Here is a 23,577-nt window from a genome sequence, read left to right on the forward strand (position 1 = left end):
TACCACACCACGGTATTATCCTCTCTTGTCACAATTGTGGCCTGCCTCCCTCTCTCTCCAACAGACAAACACACGACAGTTTTTTTGGTTAGAAAACACATGGCAGTTCCACCATAGGTAAATTCATTTAAATTCAAAACGTTAGTAAGTTATGCAAATAAAATTGATAAATTAACCTTACCAAAAAAATTTGATAAATTAAATCAAAATTGGTATTTATAAATTATAAAAATATTAGTAATCCCATAAAATTGTTGCTAAGTTACCAATAAGTTATTTGAGAAAAAATTTGGGATTTTTTTTTCTTACCAATAGCTTTTAAAATGAACCAAGATATATATATATATATATATATATATATATATATATATCTGGGTGGCATATGCTAGCACGAAAAAGATCGGTATTTTTCTTACCAAGTTATTTGAAAGTTTGGTATATATTATTTATTTATTTATAAAATTTATTGACATATACTAGCACGAAAAAGATCGGTATTTGAACCACCTGTCTGGGTGGCGCTGCTAGCGACGAGCTTCTCCCCCTAACATAAGGGGGGGAGTTCGATTCCCGGGCTTCACAAGGCGACTTACCCGGGGCACGAGGGGTAGTGGTAACTCACGTTCCTCCCCAAGGTTACTTCGCAGCCCGCTGTCGTATGGGGCTTCCCGGGTCATTAAAAAAAAAAGAAAAAAAGATCGGTATTTGTAGGCAGGACACAAAAGAGTTCTATGCAAACCCAAATAATATTTTAGGTTGAGAATCTCATTTAAGAGTTAGATAATTCAGATATAAATAAAAGTTTATCAATTAGTACAAAATTGGTAATTTACAAACTATAAAAATTAGTTAGTTTCATTAAAAGTATTAGAAAGTTGTCTAGTGTCCTGGGCAAAAAATAACCGACAAATTTTTTTTTATAGGATAGTTTTTTTTTTTTAAATATTTACCAACACTTATTGAAATATAATTAGTATAGAAAAAAATCAGTATTTTGGGGTTGGGGAGAATGGAATTCTGTACAATAAATTACAAAAAAGTGCCAAACTTATTGTCATTTTTTCAAGTCGAGTCATAAACTTTTTTTTTATCAATTCAATCCAAAAAATTTTGCAATCGTGTCAATTGATTCCATTGGCCAATTTTGGCTAGCTAGCATTGACATGGATACCAATCATTCAGCTGATGCCGATGTGGACAATATTTTAATTTTTTCAAATTTTTAAATTTTTTCCTTTTTTTTTTCTCATTATGGTTTTCTTCACTTTCTCCTCCTTCCTCTAGCTAGTCGTTGCTAGCGAGCAGCCAAAGGCAAGCCTGGTGAGGGACCTCGCTATCCTCGAGGAAGCCTAGCTATGGCTAGGTGACCTTGCCTAGGCTGCTCGCTAAGCTAGCGAGGTTGTCATGCCTCGCTAGAGGTTGTGACCTTGCATGGCCTCTAGCTTGGGTGAGCCTTGCTAGCCATGGCTAGATCGCAGCCTTACCTAACCATGGCGAGGACAACCTCGTCATCATTAGGTGAGGCTTACCCTCACCATTAGCCAGTGGGGGTGAGCCTCACCATTGGCTGGCAAGGCTAACCCAATGCTTATGCTGCTTGTCACTATCAACTGCTTGTAGAGGAAGGAAGGAGGAAGGAGAGAGAGGAGAGAAACTAAATTGAGATATAAGTATACCTTTAGAACTAAATTGACTTTCCAAAAAAAGGTTTAAGACTGAATTGAAAATATTATAATAAGTTTAGGACTGTTTTGATAATTTTCCTAATTTTGCACGAACGATGACACTCACCCAAGTACGATTTGGTATGAATACTAAGCTCAGGTGCTTAGTTGAATTTCAGAATTCTCAAATAATTAGAGATTTTCAAATAGGAAATTTCATAGTATTATTACCTTCTAATCACACATACAGGTGAAATTTACAAGCAGCCAGACGCTGTACGCAATAAACATAGAAAGCGGGAAATCTCGAGTCTTTACATCACACGAGCTCATCTCCGGTGTAGTGAATTCAGACTCATGCAGTAGGATAAGACGCCTTCATTGCTATGCCGCAGAGGCCTTCCTTAGCGGTAACATCTCTCTGCATCCTTATGTACCCTTCCTCCCCCCATTCCGCGCCCCACGAGTTCTTCACCAACCAATACTTGGTACCGTCGTCGCTGGTCCCGTACCCGATGGCGGCGACACCATGGTCCAAATCTGTCCCACAGGCTCCGGTGAACACGCCGCTGGAGTAGAATTGGAACTCAAATCCTCCGGCATCGATGGCCACAGAAACCGGCTGGTTAGCGACAGCTTTCAGCAACGCCTCCTCGCTATTGGCAGGAACGTCTTCGTATCCTTTATGGTCACGGCACGGCGTTTTGCATTGCACTTACCGTCCGTGCCTGTGTAGGGGTAATTCATCTCAGTAGTGAGGCCGTGCTTCTCGACGAATTGGAATGCGCTATCCATCCAACCGCCTTCGCATCCTTGGTCCTGGCTGCGGACGTCGCAGTCGACCAACTCTTGCTCGGAAAGGGAAATCAACTTACCTGTGGTGATTTCATGGATTCCTTCCACCGCTGCCACGGCTGAAAAAGCCCAACAACATCCTACTTATGAATGGAAATCGAGTTAAAACATGAATATTGTTGGAGCTGCCATAAGAATCATAGGCAGTTTGACTACACATTGACTCAACAAATGGTCAAATAGCATCAATAGATTCGATCAGTTTACCACATTGGCCTTGGTTCTTAACAGGGGTCACGGCTCCTTTCTTTCTCCAATCCATGCTGGAAGGCACCGCGGTGCCATTTCCGTACTTGAAGGACGCGGCCTCGGCGGAGCACATGTGTGACTTGAATCGGTTCCTCGCCTTGAATTCTTCATTCGTGAGGTCGGCAAACTGATTGACGCTTAGCTTGTAAGGCTTGCCACTTCCCCGATTAAACGGCTCAATCAGTCGTATGTTTGCCTTGAATATCTGGAAACGGCTTTGCCTCTCGTCCATGTCCGTGTACACACGCCCGTAACGGGCCATCCATTGCTCGTGCATCTCGTACATGGGATCGTCTTGCTGGAGGGCGCGACCCGCGGCTTGGCAAGCCCAAGCTCCCAAAAGGAAGATCAGAGTCACTAGGATGCAGCATCGGTTTCTCAACGATGCCATGGCTTCCCAAGGAATGTTGGGAGTAAGAGATGGAGAAGAGCTAAGGGAGAAAGTTTGTGAGCACACAGAGTCCTAGATTCGCACCTCAGATTTATAGTCCTCATGTCTTGGACACGTACGAAGAATTTGAGCGGTGGATTCATCAACTTGACTGATAATCTGTCCTGATGGGCACGTCAGATTAGATTTGAATTCGTTTCCATTTGCGTGCCGGAGGGAATGTTCTGCGATGGACTAGGCTCGTGAGATTCATGTCACGGAAAGCTCAAAGTTTCTGTTTGTGGGCTGACATATAGGACTATCTGCTTCGGTCGTAACGTGTTCTTATCGCTCGTTCTTGACCAAACTCGCAGCATGACGTCAAATCTGATCAGTACAAAACTACAGACGATGACCTTTCGCGTTGGAGTTGCATGGGCGTGCATGTGAGTATTTAAAACGGCGGAATGGAGGAATAGGCTGCTTGAGTGTCTGGCTTCTCCACCTCTACTTAGTCCCAAAAAATATAATGAAATTATAACTAATTTACTGTCGAGGTAAAAAAATTGTGGAATTTCCACATGTGCCTATATATAGCCCTTTGTGCGTCTATAATCGATCTGTAGGTTGAAAGGATTTTTGCGGCATACAAAGTTAATGGGATAATAACCGGAAGAGTTGTAAGTTTATTGTATGGATGCCATTTCAATCTTAAACTTTATAATTTGACTAATTTAGCTTAAAATTTTTTAATGATTGGCCAATATAATTTTTTAAACAATTTTAGTTGAAAATTGCCTGACAAAAACGTCGGTTGTCCTACATTAGTGGCACGGTTAGCATTTATGTTAGTAATTTCTGGTCAAAATTAGTCAAATAGACTCAATTAATAAAATCTGAAAATGTTCAAGACTGAATTGGCAAAATTAAAAGTTTTAGGATTGAATTAGTAAAAGTGAATTCAAAAGTTTGATTTCCCACCTTTTTAGGTATTGGCGAAGATGACGTTTAGTTTCAGGCATGGGGTTTGACTCTCATGCTATGTAAAGATGGAGGACAGAAGTCTGAGAGTAAGTTGGGAGTTAGAGTAATATAGACAAAAGGAAATGATAACATCCTAAACTTATACTCAAAAGAGGGATGGCTAAAGCGGTCTCTAAATCTGGAAAAACTGTCGATAAGTACCATCCGGCATCCGCGACGAGCGATTTCACGGAGGTTGCTCTTCACTTGCTGCTGAAAGCAGACAACCCAGCCACGACCTGAAATGGATGGCTTGCCGATTGTCCTCGAAATCTAACATCCGCGATGGCTTAATCTGTAGGTAGAAAAGATGATTCAGGACGGGAAGCTAATAGTCCCTAATGCTGCTCTTTTCCGATTTCAACGACTCCTTTTAGCCGTTCAATAGAGCGTGAGGTGCTGCTAATTATGTCAATTATTCGTAGCTAGGGGATAGACCCCTGCATCTTCTCTTCTACTCCAGTGCATCCATAATATTTTCAGGTTGGAGTGGTGGTGCAGAATGGCTGCTGCTATTTGTTTCGGTGCTGGCCTTGATTCCTGCCGGTTGTCTCGTTCTTTCCATTTGGGCGATGACGTTTTGTTTGGTTTTGGCTGTAGTTGCCTTTGTTTGGCTGGCTGGTCGCATTCTTTTGTTTTTTGTCCCTTTTGGTTGTGGCTGTAGTTGTGTGGCTTAACCGCGTATTGTGCCTTGTTGACTTCCCTTTTTTGTTCTCTCGGCACTCTTCCACTCATTATGCCTCTGTTCATTATGAGTGTTTGTTTTGGTGCCGTTTTTGATTAATTATTGGTTTCAGCTAATATAATTCTCACCAAAAAAAAAAAAAAAGAAAACCTTGATCACAATTGAAAGAAGAACTGTAGAAATTCTACATAGTTTGGAGAAAAGAAAGAGAGAGAGAGAGAGAGAGAGAGAGAGAGAGAGAGAGAGAGAGAGAGAGGTTAAATTGTGGGAAGAAGATCTCGGATGTAATGACGGTGAACTTGTTCTGTGTTTGAGTATTGCGTGAAGGGGATCTCATGAAATTGATAAGTGGAAGTTTAATCACAAGAGAGAGTCTCTAAATCGAGAGCTTGCTTAAATAAATTATCAATGGGCGAAACGCTTAGACACCTCGTGATATCAAAATGAAAAGGGCATTAAGCATATACTTAGTTGTGCCGAGTTCAATTTAGTTCCACATTTCTTGAACAAGTAGAGATACGAAATAAGAAATTTCAAAATCACATTCTAATCACACAATATTTACACGAACTCAAGTTACTTGCCGAGATGACACCAATGCAGTAAACACACAAGGTAGAAAATCTGTACGTCATGTAGAGACTTCATTCATACTTATGCAGTAGGGTAAGAGGCCTTCCTTAGCGCTGACATCTCTCCATCCTTATGTATCCTTCCTCGCCCCGCGGGTTCTTCACCAGCCAAAATTTGGTGCCGTCATCGCTAGTCCCATATCCGACCGCGGTAACTCCATGGTCCAAGTCGGTCCCGCAAGCTCCGGTGAACACGCTGCTGGAGTAGAATTGGAACTCAAATCCTCCGGCATCGATGGCCACGGAAACCGGCTGATTGGCGACTGCCTTTAGCAATGCGTCCTCGCTGTTGGCAGGAACGTCTTCGTAGCCCTTTATGATCACAACGCAGTTCGATTCGGATTTGACATTGCATTTACCGTCCGTGCCCACGTAGAGATAGTTTGTCTCGGTTGTGAGGCCGTGTTTCTCGACGAACTGGAGCGCGCTATCCATCTAGCCACCTTCACATCCTTCGTCCTGGCCACCGACGTCGCAGTCGACCAACTCTTGCTCGGAGAGAAATCAACTTACCCGTGGATATTTCATCGATACCTTCCACAGCCGCCGCGGCTGAAAAAGCCCAACAGCATCCTACATTTTTGCAATGGAAACAGGACAATCAAATCAGAACAACAACATTCTTGGAGAAGAAACTACAAGAAGATCAGGGATTTTAACAACATAATGCGTCAAAGAATGTCGAATATTTGCGAAGGTAAATAATGCTCATTCATGAACTAGATTCCATCAATTTACCACATTGGCCTTGGTTCTTAACAGGCGTCACAGCTCCTTTCTCCAATCCATGCTCGAAGGCACCGCGGTGACATTTCCGTACTTGAAAGATGCGGCCATAGTGGAGCACATGTTCGACTTGAATCGGTTCCTTGCCTTGAATTCTTCATTTGTGAGGTCGGCAAACCGATTGACGCCGAGCTTGTAAGGTTTGCCTCTTTCCCAATTGAACGACTCGATTCGTTGCACGTTGGCCTTGAATATCTTGAAGCGGCTTTCCCTCTCGTCCATGTCCTTGTAGACATGCCCGTAACGCCCCATCCACTGCTCGTGCAAGTTGAACATGAGATCGTCTTGCTGGAGGGTCCGACCAACGGCTTGGCAAGCCCAAGCTCCCAAAAGGAAGATCAATATCAGTAGAAGGCAATATTGGTTTCTGAAGGATCCCATGACTTCACCAGCAGATGCAAATGTTTAAAGAGCAATGAAAAGTTAAAAGTGATCAATGGATGAGTGCGCACACAGACTACTGAGATTAGCCCTCAAATTATAGTCCTGAAGTTTCGGAGCGCGCGATGAACTTGGTTGTGGATTCTTCGACTATCTGGATAATCCAAGCTGTTCATAAAAAATCAATGAATCCTTTCCAGATTAACAGAAGCAGTAATCATCTACGTGCCGGAGAGAGTGATTTGAGATGGACTGGCTCATTAAATTCATTGAAGTTCCTCCTTTCTGTTTCGCTGGACTGATAAATTGGACTTTGTGCTTTGGTTGCAGCATGATAGAGCAAAATATTCGGTTAGATGTGCCCAGTTTGCTTGTTCTAAATGCTTGAAAAAGATGGTAGACTTTGATTTAATTTTGATAACCTCATTGAGATTTCAAGACTTTTATTTTGTCAACCGAAATTTAGGAGTTTTATTTAAAAAGTCTTAATCTATTGTACAGATGCTGATTCATTCCTAAATCTTTAATTTGACTAATATAATTTTAAACTTTTGATAATTTGCCAAAGTAATCATTCTAGCCAATTTTGACTGCGATCATTGATGGAGAAGATGACCAACAATGATGTCGACATTTTTTTCAAATTATCTGACCATAGGTGGGGGCCAAGTCTCACTGCAATTGATGAGGGTTGACCTTGCCGGCCCTCACCTAAGGCTGATCGTCGGTGATCGGCGGAGGAATAAGGAAAATAAAGGAAAACAAGAAAGATAAGTAAAAGAAAAATTCAAAAAAAATATTTAAAAAATTTAGAAATATAAAAAAAGTTGTAATAATTGTCTATGTTAGCATTGGCTATTTCACGTCACGACAACCTGGTATCCACTTTAGCGATTGTCAGCCAAAATTGGCTCCAAGGCCTACATTAACAAATCATTGTAAGGTTTATGATTAAGTTGATCAAATTAAAATGGTTAGAATTGAATTATTATCTATATAATATGTTTATCACTTTTTGGGTAATCATTCCGTGAAATTCATATACAAGTAAATCTTAAATGAATTTGTTGATTTTTTTGACAGTCTGTCGATAATTATGATTTTCATAATTTGTGGAGAAGAAAAGGATATCTACATTACTGGCAAAGTACTGAGCTTGTTTATTTCCTCTAAAAGCTCCGAGTTCGATGTCAGACTAATCTCGCAATATAATGAGACCCGTGAGTAAAATACAAATATTTAATACTCCTGATGCACATGTTTGCGAGACTTAACATTAGTCTTGCATTTAAATTTTTGACCATTTTATGTTGCGGAAGCAAGCGATTGGTGATCAAGTTGACGAAATAGTTTTCTTAGCATTAAGCATGCTACATAAATTCCATTTTGGTATATAATAGAATCGCGGAATGTGGTCCCAAATTTCTTGAACGAGTAGAACATAAAATGTTCAATTCAAAATGGAAATTCCAGGACTATGGACTTCACAACACGTGACATACTCACAATTTAATCGAGTGCACATTGTATAGTTTATTTAGACTTATGTAGACGAATAGGGGAAAATTACCAAAAAGTTATAAATCTATTGTAATTGTGCCAGTTCAGTTCATCCAGCCAAATTTGGCTAATTGGTGCTAACATTGACAATTTTTTAATAATTTTTTTTCTAATTTTTTTTTTATTATTTTGAATTTTTTTCCTCCTTTCTTTGTTCAGTCGTTGGATTGAGGCGACCAATCAGAGGCAAGGGCCGATTGCCGGCTAGTGGCGAGGTTCACCTCGTCATTGTTGGACAAGAGTGGGCTCGTCTAGCCACTGGTGAGGTGAGCCCCCATTAGATTTGGCGAGGGTGAGGTTGACCTCGCCCAATGATGGCAAGGCGAGCCCTCACTAGATTGGGCAAGGGAGAGCTTCCCTTTGCCACTAATTGGCAAGGTTGCCTTCTTGCCAATTAGTTTGATGACCAACCACTTTGGATAGAGAGGATGAATGATGAAAAAAAAAATCGAATAGAATAAAATATTATTAAAAAATTGTTCACCTAAGCATTGATCGGCTAACTTTAGTCGGATGAACTGAATTGACACAATTGTAAAATGTTTAAGACTCAATTGCCAAAAAAAAAAAAAAAAAAAAGACTTTAGGACTAAATTGATACAATTGCAATAGGTTTAACTTATTTTTGGTAATTTTCCTGATGGATAAGAGGCCCTAATTGCTATGCCGCCAAGGCCTTCCTTGACATCCACGCCCCTCTGCATCCTAATGTAGCCTTCCTCGCCCCAATCTGCGCCCCACGAGTTGTTGACAAGCCCATATTTGGTGCCATCCTTGCTCGTCTCATATCCGACCATGGCAACCCAACGGTTCAAATCGGTCCCACAAGCTCCCGTGAAGACTCCACTGGAATAGATTTGAAACTCGAAACCTCTGGCATCGATGGCCATGAAGACCGGCTGATTGGCGACGGCCTTCAACAATGCCTCCTCGCTATTGGCGGGGACGTTTCATAGCCCTTGATTGTCGCGGACCGTTTGGCTTCCTCTTTCGTGTTGCATTTGCCGTCAGTGCCCGTGTAGGGATACTGAGCCTCGCTGGCGAAGCCATGCTTCTTGATGAATAGGTACGCGCTATCCATCCATCCGCCTTGGCAACCTTTGTCCTCGCCGTGGATGTCGCGATCCACAAAGTTCTTACTCCGAGAGAGCAATTAGCTTGCCCGCCGTAATTTCCATGATTCCTTCCACAGCCACCACAGCCGAGAACGCCCAGCATCATCCTGCATGGTAGGGGATCAATTTCAATATGCATTCATACCATAATTTTCATGTTAGTTTTGGAAGAATCAATAGCTATGTTAGATTCAACCGAAATTAGTAGTTCTTTATCTCGTCATCATTATTAACCAACAAAAATCAATTCAGTAGGTAATTAATTGCTTGCTTACCACATTCCTCTTGGTTCTTAATGGGCGCGACTACCTTTTTCGTCCAACCGATGGAAGAGAGCACCGCGGAGACGTTCTCGTCCCTGGAGGACTTTGCCTCCGTGGTATACATATGCTCCTTGAACCCGTTCCTCGAGGCCCTGAGCTCGTGTTGGTGAGATAGGCAAACTGATTGACACCGAGCTTGTAAGGCTTCTTGCTCGCTAGATTAAACGACTCAATCGACTAATATTTTCCTTGAACATCAGGTACCGTCTCGGCCTCTTGGCTGCATCCTTGTACATACGCCTGTACCGTGCAACCCGCTGCTCGCGCCTCTCATACGTGGGTTCATCTCTCTCAATGGTGCATTCGAACTTCAAATAATAGTGACTAGTCTTATCAATATACAAATGTATAACTCCCCAGGAGTTTTATTGGTTGCATAAACTCCGTATCACCGGAACTCCATCGAGGACTAGCTATTTTTATCAATTTTGAACGAAACAAAAGGAATGACTTTTTCATCAGGAAAAGACCCAGAGTGAAATGGTTATCTCTAGTGAACAAATTTGCTAATAAAAAGCTAGCCTAAGTAGAAACTTGGGCTCGGGCTTTCTTGCGCACAAGTGTTGTTCCGCCTTTTGCTGTCTTCCCCTTAGAAGAAGGGGCAAGAAAAAAATATTTAAATCCTCTTATAATGACAAGATAGGGATAGAATGTTTGTGACAGACTCAACATTTTCCGGCAGGTAAAAATGAATACCAGATAGGCCAAGCCGGGTCGGACCGGAGTTGCCCAAGCCGCTCATGGCAAAAGGTTTACATTTGGCAGACTAGTTAAAGTTGGATGAGTTAGACTTTCTCATGAAGGGTGTGTGCCGTCCAAGCTTACTCCTTTACATTTCGGGCATGGCGGGCATGGGTGGATTGAGCAAGCCTTTTGCTTACTCATCGTCTTGACCCGCGAGTGATTTATCATCTGCCTACGCTTTTAACTCTTTTCGCGTTGAAACAGTTGGGGACAACTATGATATCAAGAATTTAAAAATCCTTTTTAAGTGAACTAGTTGGCATAGTTTGTAAAAGTAGATGTGAAAAAGTACCCATCAATTTAAAGGAATGAACATAACGATAATATGAACTTGAAGAACCTCAATTAAAGATTTATTTCCTCTTTAATGTAGTCATTTTCAAACATCGACTCTAATGGCTCGAAGTTTGTGCCTCTTGGATTCGAACCACGTCTTTACTTTCTCTGAAGCTGTTCATGATGTTTAACGCTGTTTAGCTAGATATTCTTCCTCCTTGCTCTTACTTGGTTTGGAGTTTCTACTGGGGAATCTCTTCCTACAAAGGTTTGGCTCGGGCACATTAATTTTCACCATACTTGCATCATCGCAATGGATTTGTTCTTTTGCCCATGAGGTATTCAACAAATGCTGCATCAAATCTGATAAAAGCAAGTAATTGGATGCTAATCTATGTATCAATCAGTATATCTGCTAGTACGCACACAGGTTGCCATTTACAGAATCAAAACATGCCTGAGTTAGCTTTCCGCAGCAATTTCATTCCATTTTAAATTCTCCAAATCGAGACTCGTTTAGAGTCATTGAAAGCCTTCAGTTTTTGACCTGGTACAAGGAATGACCTTTCTGTTTTATCCTTTTTACTTGCTTTAAAGAGCATGTAAAGGAATTGAAATGACCGTGTAAAAATATGATATTGCGTTCCTTATCAACATCAGTGTTTGGTGAAATGTTTGCTTCATACGGAAACTCATGCGGAGGGGAAAACAATGAGGACTTAGCTTTTGCTATTGTAAAATCCATATTTTATGCTCTGATATTACGCGCAAATTGAGGAAGTGGATAGGATGATTGAATTACTCAAGATCACCTTTTTATCTTGTCTTTAAGATCAAAGTGAAAGACTTGCCCACTTGAGTTTGTCTATGCGGGTCTTGTGCTGTTAAACCTTTTTATGAGTGAGGAGATAGACTCATTGCTCGATGCAAACGGTATTGTGAAGAACTTGCCTTAACCAAGAACTTTACATATGAATGATCGAGATCTTACAAACATAATACCATTTGACGAAAAATCAATATATGCCGAGACAAACCAAACTTCAGATGATGGAGAGTGATCCGCAGCTGCACACCTCGCCCGCACAATGCATGATGAAGAGGGGATTTGACGGAGTGGAAATCCATGTAAAATCCAAGTCCATAAAGTGAATATATTGCGAGGAAATTAAAGTTCATTGAAATTGAAATTACACGAGAAGACAATACATAAGTTTGCATAAAGAAGAAATGTGAAGGAAATAAAAAGATGAAACTTAGGAACAGTTGTGTGAGATTTGGTGAAACCATAACCAACTATTTTAAAAGTTTAAGTTATTAGATGAATGCATAATTTATTATTTAATTATTTCAACACTTCCCCTTACGCTAAGTCTATATCTTTTTTTTTTTTTTTTTTTTGCCTAGTACTAAGCGTAGACATATTTAATTGAGAATGCAAATAGGTTCTAAAAAGATTTGAACTGAGAATAGCTATGATATTATGTGAAATTTGGTGGAATAATAGCTAACTGTTCTAAAAATTTAAGCCGTTAGAGAAATGTACTGTTTATTATTTAATTATTCCAACAAGTTGAATGGGGGTCATGCGTTTGTTTCGTTCTTCCCCCCGTATCAATATGCGCATCTTCCGAGCATTAGCCACGGGTCAGTAGTCTTCAGTCTTCACTTCCACGCTTCAATTTTATTTTCTGCGGGCGCATTCCTTCATCTTGATTTTTTTGAGCATTTGTCAATTCTTTGAATTGCAGCCTTTTAAGAAGAAGGTGGAGGAAAATTGACATTGATACCAGGAGGAGCAAAACTTTCTTAAAGAAAATCTCATCGGAAAAAAAAAACACACACACACACACATTTGGAAAAAGTGGGTACCAATGGATAGTCAGGATGGTTATACCACTAAATTCAAATCAAGTGAAAGTGATTTTAGTACTTTTATTTTGCATTCAATTTCTACAAGAAGGAAAAACGTCACGCTAAACAAGATCCCGCAATTTAATTATTGTGCTAGGACAGGGAATTACCAAAAATTGTTGGAACACTTCAAAGATATGAAAATGTTTTGAATTCTATCTCTGTCCCCACATCATTAACTGACATCTCTATCTATCGAATACATAATTGGTTTAGGGGAAGTTCACCCTCTGAATTGAGTGCCGTAGTTGATCAGCTAGTGTGTCGCGACTTCTTCAAGTGGCCGAGACATTCATTGAATTACGTCCGCCAATAATTTCAAAAGTGTTTCGGAGTCCCAAGATATTTTCTCTGCAATTTATTTTAACGGAAACACTTGAATATGTGAACGATTATAATTCTATAAATTTCTTAGTGGTTGGTGGATTCTCCACTATTGATTCTTTATGTGGAGTAAGTATTATCACTTACATCAAATTATGTAAATTTAGTGTGTGCTTTAACATTCCTTATTGATTTCTCTAGTAGTTTTTTCTTTTCTTTTTTTGAATTACAAAATTTGTTGGTTTCCATTTATTTCACAACAAAAACATATTTGCAACCCACTCCTTGCTACTTTTTCCTTCGCAACTACGGTTTTGACACGGCGGAGTTACCAACTCTAAGGCTTTATATGAATTGATAAATCTTGACTTCTCGTTAGCCAGCGGTGTTCGAGGAATTGTCCGTCCAACAAGGTTGAGTTGAAAGTGACAAGACAAAGTCTTTCATTGAAATGACCAAGTAAACCAATTAACACAAAGTCATGTTAAGAAAAGTCACTTGTGCGGACCATCCCAATGGTTCCATCAGTGGAAATTATGCAGGGTCTATAGTACACGCATTAAAGCTAAGATAACAAGTGGTGGATTACTGGACACTAGTTAGGAACGAAAGTCATATGCGACTTCTAAATTTGACTTTTTTTTGGCAAATTGATTATCTTTAGGAATAAGCTCTAGCACCAGAAAAATGAACTACCATGCCCTAATTTGGATCCAAAAGTGACATTGATGATAATCCAATATTGCGTCATTAAGTGAACTGACAATTCAACATTGAAAGTTAAACCCGTCATTTTCTCTAGAACTAGTTTCCAACCTAAGTATTTATATTTGTTCTCAATATCGCGTCCCTTATTTATTTTTGGAGTCTAAAAGTTATTTATCTCTTATATCAACTATTCACTCTTAATCTTGTCTAACCTCGTGTTTCACTCATCATTTATTTTCTCTCAATAAGCATCTTAATAACTTAAACACTAATATTGTCAACTAGTTTTAGTATAAGTAGTATAACGTATGGCTACATATTTTTCCCATTCAAATCTCTTATCACGATCCTTACTTTTGGGCTAATTCCAACGGGAAAATTACCAAAAAAGTCATAAACCTATTGTAATTGTGTCAATTCAGTCATAAAGTTATTTTTTTGACCAAATGAGTCCTAAACCTTTTACTATTATTCCCGATCAGTCCATCCGGCCAAAAATGGTTGGCCGACGTTGACATGGCAGCTGGCCGGCGCCAGTGACATTTTTTTAATAATATTTTATTTTTTGAAATATTTTATTAATTATTTTTATCTTTTTTTTTTCCTTTTTTTTTTTCCCTCTCCCTCCTTCCTCCTCCTCCTCTCCTCCTTCTCCCCCGGGCTTCAGTGACCTCGCCGAGGGGAGGGTTGGCCACCATCGGACTAAGGCGGTCGGCGGGGCAAGCCCTCGCCGATCCGACAAGGGGGCCTCGCCGTCGCCGGGTTTGGCGGGCGAGCCCCCGCCGATCTCGGCGAGCCCTCGCCGCTCCGGTGAGGGGGCTCGCCAACGGTCAAGGAACCGATCTAGACGAAGAAGACCTTGGAGTCGCCGACGGAGGCGGCGGGGATGAGGTGGGAGTCGAGGAGGCCGAGGATGCCGTCGCAGATCTTGGAGAGCTCGGCCTCGATCTTGGCGCGGTAGTCGCGGATCACGTCCGGCAAGGCCCTCCTTGTCGATCTGGCGAGGGCTCGCCTCTTGGTCGCCGGGGGAGGCGAGCCCTCCCCAGATCCGGCGAGGAGGGCCTTGCTGCACGCAACGGCGAGCCCCTCGCCAAATCGGGCGGGGGCTCGCCCCGCCGGCCGCCTCGTCCGACGACCGGCCAGCCCTCCCCTCTAGCCGGTCGCCGGAGCCAAGGGAAGAAGGAGGAGAGGAAGAGGAACGAAGGAGGGGAAAAAAAGGAAAAAAGATTTAAAAAATTAATAATTTTTTTTAAAATAAAATATTATTAAAAAATATCACCGGTGCCGCCGGCCCATTTTTGGTTGGATGGACTGATCGGAAATAATTATAAAAAGTTTAGGACTCAATTGGTTAAAAAAATAAGTTTATGACTGAATTGGCACAATTGCAATAGGTTTAGGACTTTTTTAGTAATTTTTCCTAATTCCAACTTGGCCTCTATGATTCCATGGTTGTCTTCACTTCCATGTTTAAGTTGATTTTTCTCCCGGGGCATTCCTCCATCTTTAGCACTTGTAACTCTATATTGAGACATGTTTGCCATATATTCTCAATTATTTTAAGTGCGAGCTTTTAGGACCACGGTGGACGGATCGACACTGAGGCTTAAAAGGACAAGTTTCTTAAAAAATAACTCATCCAAATAATTCGACCAAAAAAAAACTCATCCAAATAAATAATAGATAAACACATTTGAAAAAGGTGGATACCCATAAATAGCTTCGAGGATTATACCATTAGAATCTAGTACAAGTGATAGCACTACTTTTATTTTGAATTCCATTTCTACAAGAGGGTAAACATCACACAAAGCAAGACTCGGCACTCTTGTTATTGTGCTCATGCCAATAACTACTAGAAATTGTGGCAAAATTTGAAGAAGATTCAGGTTCAATCTCAGTCTCCACATCATCAACTGGCGTTTCTATCGGATACAAAAGTGGTTTCGGGGGAAGTTGTAGTTCATCTATCTCTCCTTCTAGCATATCAAGGATTCGGCTCATTGACGGTCGATCATTAGGGCTCAATTGTATACACCAAAGAGCAACAATTATCATCTTCCTCGTTGTTTCTCTTTCCTCTTCTGTCTCATCTATGATTTCATCATCTTTTTCTTTGCCAAGCTGATCATAAACCCACAAAGGAAAATAAATTTGACTTGAATTCTCTGCATTTGCATTTACATTTCTCCTTCTACCAGCCATTTCCATCAACATCATTCCAAAACTATAAACATCAGCTTTATGAGAAACACCACCAATGTCCCTATAAAATAACTCAGGCGCCATATATCCCAAGGTTCCTCTTGCTGCAGTCAATGATACTATGCTATGATCGGTGGGATAAAGTCTTGCAAGTCCAAAGTCAGAAATTTTTGGGGTGAAACTCTGGTTTAAGAGAATATTGTGAGGCTTGATATCAAAATGTAGAATTTGCATATCACATCCACGATGTAGGTACTCTATCCCTCTAGCTATGCCAAGAGAGATCTCATACATTTTCTCATTATCAAGAGAATTATCACCAGCCTTAAAAAAAATGTGCTTATCCAAAGATCCATTGGCATGAAATCATAGACGAGAGCTGGTTTGGAGTAATGAAAGCAAAAACCAACAAGTCACACCACATTAACGTGGTGAATCCTTCCAATTGTGGCCACTTCGTTGATAAAATCTTGACCGTTAGATTTTGGTTTATTCAAAATCTTAACTGCAACTTCAGTGCCACTCCTAAGCATTCCTCTATATACTGAACCATATCCCCCTTCACCTAACTTGTGCTTGAAATTTTTTGTGATCTTCTTGATATCTGAATAAGAGTACTTTATAGGCAAAAAGTTATTGTGAGCTCGTAGAAATTCTTCGATGTTTGCGTCCACTGCTTGATGCCGTCTCATCCACTTATTGACTAGAAGTATCAACACACATGGAGCTCCGAATATGAATTTCGCTGTCAGGAAGTGAGCTGCGTAGAAACTTGCCTTAAAATCAAGGTAAATCATAGCCTGGTATATTTGTTATAAAGCACATGCAAAGAGTGTTCTCTTCACCTATAATGCGTGAGTGTTTAGTAGATGTGAGGGAAAAAAAAATCATCCATACCGAGGGCAAAGCCGGCATAAGGAACTATATTCATTGCATCATTTAGTGCCCTACCCCAAGAAGAATTGTCTACAAAAAGCAAGATATCAATTAAGATATATAATCAGTATGAGCATTCTGATTAACTAAAAATTTAGGTACAAATTAATAATATTTGAAACAAAGATTAATTGAGGGTAATAAGTGATAAGTAACTGACGTGACATTTACAAAAATTAATAGTTGAATATATTCAATAAGTCTGCTGTCTCAATGTGAATAACTACGTATATGTTATGCCTATATTTGATTAATTTCTAAGGTAGGATTAACATACCTAAGCCTCCGCGAGGAAGGACAGCACTCACTTTTTGGTGGGTGTTTTATGAGAAAATAATGGCTGGAGCCGGGATTCCACCGTGTCAAACTACAAGTCCACTCACTGGCGACGCATGTCGCCCGGGCCTTGTTGGGTCAGAACCTCTAACACACACCCACACCTCTCCGCTCTGTTGCCTCTCTCTTCCCTCTCTTCTTTTTTCCTTTATTTCTTCTTCTTCCCTCTAGTCTCCCTTTCACTTTGCTGTGGAACACGTAGGCCTTGGACTCGGCCCTGACGAGGTCCGGGGGCACCTAGACGTTCCCGAGCAACCTCCCAAATCTCACCCTAGAGGTTGCCCCACACCGGCCCGTGTAGACGGGGACCTTCAGGCGGACCTTACCGAAGAAGATGGATTTCCCAGTGAGCCTATTGAGATCGTACTTGCTAAGGTGGAACATGGTGCTGCCGCCCCCCCTTCCCTTAGGAAGGGAGGTGACGCCGTCGGGGTGGGGGAGGGTGGTTGGGCGGCATCAGGCGGGAGGTAGGAGGGTGGTTCAGAGGGGGAAGCTCTTGAGCTTGATCTTGCAAAAGCAGGGGGACGAGAAAGTGTGGATGGCAAAGCAGGTGGGCTTGGCGGCGACGGGGATCTTGAGGGTGAGGCTTCCCACCATGAGAAGAGGGAAGAAGAAAAATAAATAAAGGAAAAAAGAAGAAGAAGAAGAAGAGAGGGAAGAGAGAGAGGCGATAGAGGGGGAAGGTGTGGGTGTGAGAGGGTTCTGACGCGGTGGAGCTTAGGCGAAAAGCAGACTCGCATTTTGACACGGTAGAATCCTAGCTCCAGACAATATTTTCTTAGTATTTTATTTCCCAATTTGTGAAACTCTCTATATAAAAGAAAAGTCAGCAGTTGAAAATATGAGGTACTTTGAGCTAATATAAAAACTCCTAAAAGGAACTAAGTACAATTTTTTTTTTTAATGTTTTTTAAGATTTGAGATGTTCAATGTGAACTCAACACAAACTTAATTTCAGTACTTGCTATATTCACTCATCATTGTTTGAATAGGAATAAAACGCAACACGACATGACTGCTATCGTCATTTTCTCTTGGAGAATGATGATTGTATTTCATGATGAACCAGTTATTTGCATGTCGTTTTTATCCCCTCGAGGGCTAATTCGATTCATTCAGTTTTTCTAACACAATCTCGACGGTGAGGAGTTTTACAAACGCCACTTGCAGCTATTACTTTGATTTTCTTACCATTCAATCACAGTCCCATCGATTGATGCACAAGAGCTATAGCAAGAGCCAAATGTTAGCGTATTGATTCGGGCAAAGTACTTTGATGGAAAGACATACTTACAGTAGTCGAATGATATGTGGTTTTGCCCTCCGAAGCCCCAGAAGCAAAAGTGAGCTGCTTTGCCCAGCGGCCATACCCAGTAGGAGAGATTAAACCCGTCGGCCATCGCATTGTGGATGTAGTTGTAGGAGATGGTACGATTCTCCCGGGACAATTCTGTTCTTTTTTCCCATAAATATTCTGCTGCAGGTATTGATGTGGTTATGGTACAAAAATGCTCAATATCCGAGGCCATTGCACTGATGACAGCGTATGAACCGTTTATAGGTATACACGGTTTTGTGTCAATATATAAAGGATGTCTCACTGGCTTTGAGCAAGACAAAATGGTCACCCTGGTTCCATAGTGGATGGAGTACCGTTCATGTTCTTCAACACTGAAATTTGATGGCATTAGCTGGTGGAGAGGAAGGGAGGAACAGTTGCTCTTTTGCAGCCCGATGTCGACCACTTCCATATAACCAGTGATGACCTCCCCGTAATTGCTGGGCGGGTTTATCCTTTTCACGTGATATCGGCCAGCGAACAAAGATAGTACCGGGCCGGGGCTGTTATCTTCACACGCTTGCTCGAATCTCGAGTCGCCGCAATCTTTTGGATCTTCCTTCAATCGAAAGGGATAGCTTAAGTTACGGATCTCACCGCATGTCGAAGGGGCACACAGGTTATTGATATGGGCATGGCAATTAATCCCAGCTCGTATTAGGAGAAGAACGAACAATAGGAAAGACTCCATTTGGTACCTGATGTCGAGACAAGTTGTGCAATGGAGAGAGAAGATTTTTGTGCGGCTTTGGTTATGGGGTGGAGAGGCTCCATACTAAAAGGGATGCATATATAGAGAGAGAAGGATCCCGATTGAAGTTGAAGAGTTGCAGTCGTCTTTAGAAAAGCCCAAGTCAAGCAATGGCCCAGAGCCGTCCAAAAGTCAAGAAAGTGGAGCTTCTCAGCACATTCCGACATTGTGGACAGGGATGGTCGATTATACAATAAAGTCCAAGTCAATATCATATCTATATTGTTATTGGTCGATTATACAATAAGTCCCTCCAAGTATCAACCAAGGGCAATTACGAGAGAATATCTTCTCTCATCACACTTCTAATTGGTGAGTTTCAGCCGGTTAAAAATTAAAATATGCTATTGAATATATGAGTACTAAAAATTAGATTTTTAAATAATAATTTCTTCTTTTTGCAAAGCCTAAGCAATATCACGACTTGAGAAGAGAGATATTTGTTCTCGATTGACACATGCATTTCCCTTTTCAAGGAAATTCTCACTAGAAATCATTTATCTTTTTCCACTTAGTAACATGTGATCAACATCTTTGACCAAAAATATATTAAAAAACAAGACTCTCATTATTTTCATCCCTTAAATGGTTACTAACATCCCTTTTTATATTGAATTGACTATGTTATCTCTTACATCTCTCATTCTTGATTTAAGATTATTTCTTTCCTTTTCTTCTTCTTTTTCTTCTGCTTGAATTTCTAAAGATGAAAGTACTCATGCTTCTCCTGAACAATATTTATTAAGGTTAAATATGGGCCCCCTCCTGATTTAAGACTAATGCTTGCCTTCTTTTCCTTTTTTTTTTTTTTTTGGTATTTTCCTTTTCTTTCTCCATTTAGAACAAAATTGGTGTACCTCTTTTTTTGTTTCTTTCTAAAAATTCTAATTGTTAGATAGTTAATTAATTATTGTGTTTTTGACAAAAAAAACTAATTATTTTGTTAATGAGTTGTATAGTTCTATATTTAATGGGAAACTATTATTTAAAAAAAAAACTTAAGCACGAGATGATAATCTTTGAGTAAATTGTGTATAATGCATACATCAACCGCAATATTCAATTTTTATGTAAATTCTCATAAATTTGTACCAAAAATCAAAATCGAAAAAATTCACGATAATGAGGATAATCTAAGGAAATAAAGTAAATAATTTGCAGATAAAACTAATATTATTTACTCCAATATATGATTAGTGCTTACATTATAATAATGAAGAATAAGTTCAAAAGAAGACAGACATGAAGGAAACGTTAAAATGTAATGGGCATGGAAGAAGTGGCTATGGTGAAAAAAAAATTGTAAGGGATGTGGGTAAGTTTTCTTTAGTAAAATTGCAAAGAAGAAGAAGAAGAAGAAGAAGAAGAAGGTAATAAATAATCTTAAATCAAAGGGGGGCCTAGAAGGGACAATGTAGTCATTTAATGTGATAGGGGGTGGCAGGAGCCAATAAAGGAGTGGAAATAACACAAGAAAAAGAAAGTCAACATTGTATACCAAGTCTTAGTGTGCTATGTTTTGGGGAGATTTTATTAATCTTTTGTTTTGTCAATCCTACAAATTTAAATTATTGATGAACAAGAGAAGTGGCTATGTTTCCATCAAGAGCATGAGTATCAGTTTTTTCTTTTTTTTTTAAATGCAATAGGATCCTAAAGTTTTAAAAGTTTGCAAGGTTTAAAAATGATTAAATTTGTGTGATTTGACAACTTTCGTTTGTTCCACCAAATTTGGGTGATGAAAAATGTTAACATGATATTTTTTTTTTTTTACATTAAGGATATATGGGCGCCACATAAATAAATCAAAAATAAGAAATAAAAAATAAAAAAGAATATTTAAAATGAGAAAACAAAAAAGCCCAAATGAAGGAAAATAAGGAAACAAAGAACCCGAGAGAGATATGGTTAGGAGCCCTAAGGAAGACTCTCACTCAAACATAGGCTAGGGCCACTTGTCATCATCGCGAGCAGGCGAAGGCCTACAAGTCCTTGACTAGATTAGGACAAGGGTTGCCGACTCTATTAGGGTGGTCGTGAGGGCTAATCAACACTTGCGCGTTGGCAACCGGGGGGGTTGAGGCTTTGCGTTCTCTTAATCTTGAGCACGTTGCTTCTCCAATCCACCAAACTAGATTCAAGCTTATCCAATTGGTTATATGCCGTTGGCCGGTTAGGCTGATTGGTTTCGAGTCTCATTAGCAGTGATCACGGGATTGTGTTCCAATTCCATGGATTCCACTCGTGTAATCCAAGCAAATCAAGATACATTTCCCCTTTCCTAGCCAAGCAATACACACATCAAATGTCTTCCTTAAAATGAAGTTTCCACTATCAAGGAGCACTCCCGAATGTCGCGACCTACCCCTCGGGGCGAGGGAATGGGTTTAGGGGTATTGCCTAAAGATCGGGCCCATAACCCATAATTAGGCACGGGCTTTCCCAAACCCATACCTCGTGCGACATTGGAGGATTCATAGGAATTTTGTAATAAGGAGTTGTCATTAACCTATTGGGGTTGGCTAGAAATTAAGGGAGGTATGGGAATGTACCTTACTTCCTACGCAACCAGAGAATCTAAGGTCGAGGGCTTGATTACACTAATTAACTAATTAGTGCCATTTCGGAACCTAATTTTGTTCATTTTAAAAAGAAATTTTATCAAGTAGTTTGTATTAATTTTAGACCAATTCACTAATACGTGAGGTGATCATGTGGGTACGCAATCATTAAAATAATAGTTAGCAGCCAAGGAAAGCATTTAAATAAATTGCATGGGAGAGCAAATATTTAAAATTAAGGAAAAGATAAATGACAATCTTAATTGGACTAAAGGGATCAAAACACCAAGAGCATACAAATAGGAGTAATTGTCTTTGAAGACAATTGAATCCCTAAGGTAGAGTCCTAAGGGCTTACTCAATTTTTTAGCATGCTTTAGAGTTAAGAAACTCTCATTTTTTAAGAAAATAGTTTGAAAATTTTGTTTTTAAAACTTTCCAAATAAAATTCTGAATTTTCTGACATTTTTTTTTTTGTGAATTTTATAAATTTTCAATTTTTTAAATTATTAAAAAAAACTCGAATTTTCAATATTTTCTAAAAGTTTTAATGTTCTCTAAAAACTCTTGAATTTTCGGAAAATTTTTGAATATTTATTATTCTTCGGATTTTGTTTTTATTTTTCTTGAAAATTTTTGAATTTTTTTTTGAAATTTTTAACATTTAATATTATTATATTCTAGAAAACTGGTTTGGACCGGGTAAACCCAATCCGACCCATCGACCCAATCCGACCCATCCGACCTAAGCTCGGATTCAACACTGTCAGATTAAAAAGGAAGAAAAATTTCATTTTTTCATTTTTATATTTTTAATGATTTTTTTCTTTCTTTTGTCTTTTCCTCACTTCTTTGTCCTTTTCCCTACACCTTCTCCTCAACGGTCCTTCCCGAAGCCAACTTTTGCCATTTTATAGTTTTCTATTTTTTTGTTTTGCTTTTTTCCTTTTTTTTTTTAATTTCTTTTTTCTATTTTTTTTTTCTTTACTTCATCCCTTTTGGTCTTCTTCCCCCACAAATTTTCCTCTCCGAGCGTCTTCTTTTCCCTTTTGTCTTTTTCCACTTTTACATTTTTTTTTCTTTTTTATTTCTTCTTTCTGCCCATCTTCTTCTTCTTTGATGGTTTCTTCCCACGCCCGAAATTGGCCCCTCCTTCCGATGCCTCCATCGCCAAACGCCTTACCTATTCTCTCACGCCGAGCACTATAAACAAAGCAGCGGTTGAACTCGTCGCTTGCCGCCACCATCACTTCGTGACATCATTGCCGGCCCTTCTGAGCCGCGCACCACTTACAACCACCACACCCAGGCTACCAACGGGAGACAAATAAAACACAAGCGGACGTGCCCAGACATGGCCCGATGATGCAAACGACAACTCGTAAACAACAAAAGGTTCATAACATGCAAAACGTACTTATCCGCGTTCAAGAACACATGGGAATCGATCATCAACGCACCTAGGCCGGCTTAGACATATCGTCCAACATGTGGTGGGCGTGGAACGGAAGAACGATATCAACCCTTTTTGTACTCGGACTCGGCACTTAAAAAAAAATCATCAAATAGGCATTCGAAATTAACCACATTAACCCCTAGAAGCCCAGTATGCGTGTAACTAATAGAAGGAACAAAACTCAACGTCCTATCCTACCAAAATAGGGTGGAGCAGCGGGGTTCGCAGGAACGGGCCCCTACTCAGCTTTGGCAGCGGCGACAGGAGGGTGAACTCGTAATGGATCGAGCGATGACTGGCCGTCCCACGATGTTCCCGAAGCGAGATCCTCGGGAAGGCGACGCAACTCGACACAAATCAAAAAGCTATGCACAAGACCTGCCT

The 23,577-nt window shown here is 40.1% G+C and overlaps 4 pseudogenes; all 4 read right to left on the bottom strand.

The window, feature by feature from the left end:
- Window positions 1–1,966: 1,966 nt before the first annotated feature.
- Window positions 1,967–3,159, bottom strand: LOC120290034 (annotated as a pseudogene).
- A 2,318-nt stretch (window positions 3,160–5,477) lies between these two features.
- Window positions 5,478–6,645, bottom strand: LOC104427274 (annotated as a pseudogene).
- Window positions 6,646–8,819: 2,174 nt separating this feature from the next.
- On the bottom strand, window positions 8,820–15,144 carry LOC120289762 (annotated as a pseudogene).
- A 180-nt stretch (window positions 15,145–15,324) lies between these two features.
- On the bottom strand, window positions 15,325–19,171 carry LOC104427276 (annotated as a pseudogene).
- Between the last annotated feature and the right edge of the window lie 4,406 nt (window positions 19,172–23,577).

Source organism: Eucalyptus grandis, chromosome 11 (genome assembly GCF_016545825.1).
Source record: "Eucalyptus grandis isolate ANBG69807.140 chromosome 11, ASM1654582v1, whole genome shotgun sequence".
In the NCBI taxonomy this organism is placed as follows: Eukaryota; Viridiplantae; Streptophyta; class Magnoliopsida; order Myrtales; family Myrtaceae; genus Eucalyptus; species Eucalyptus grandis.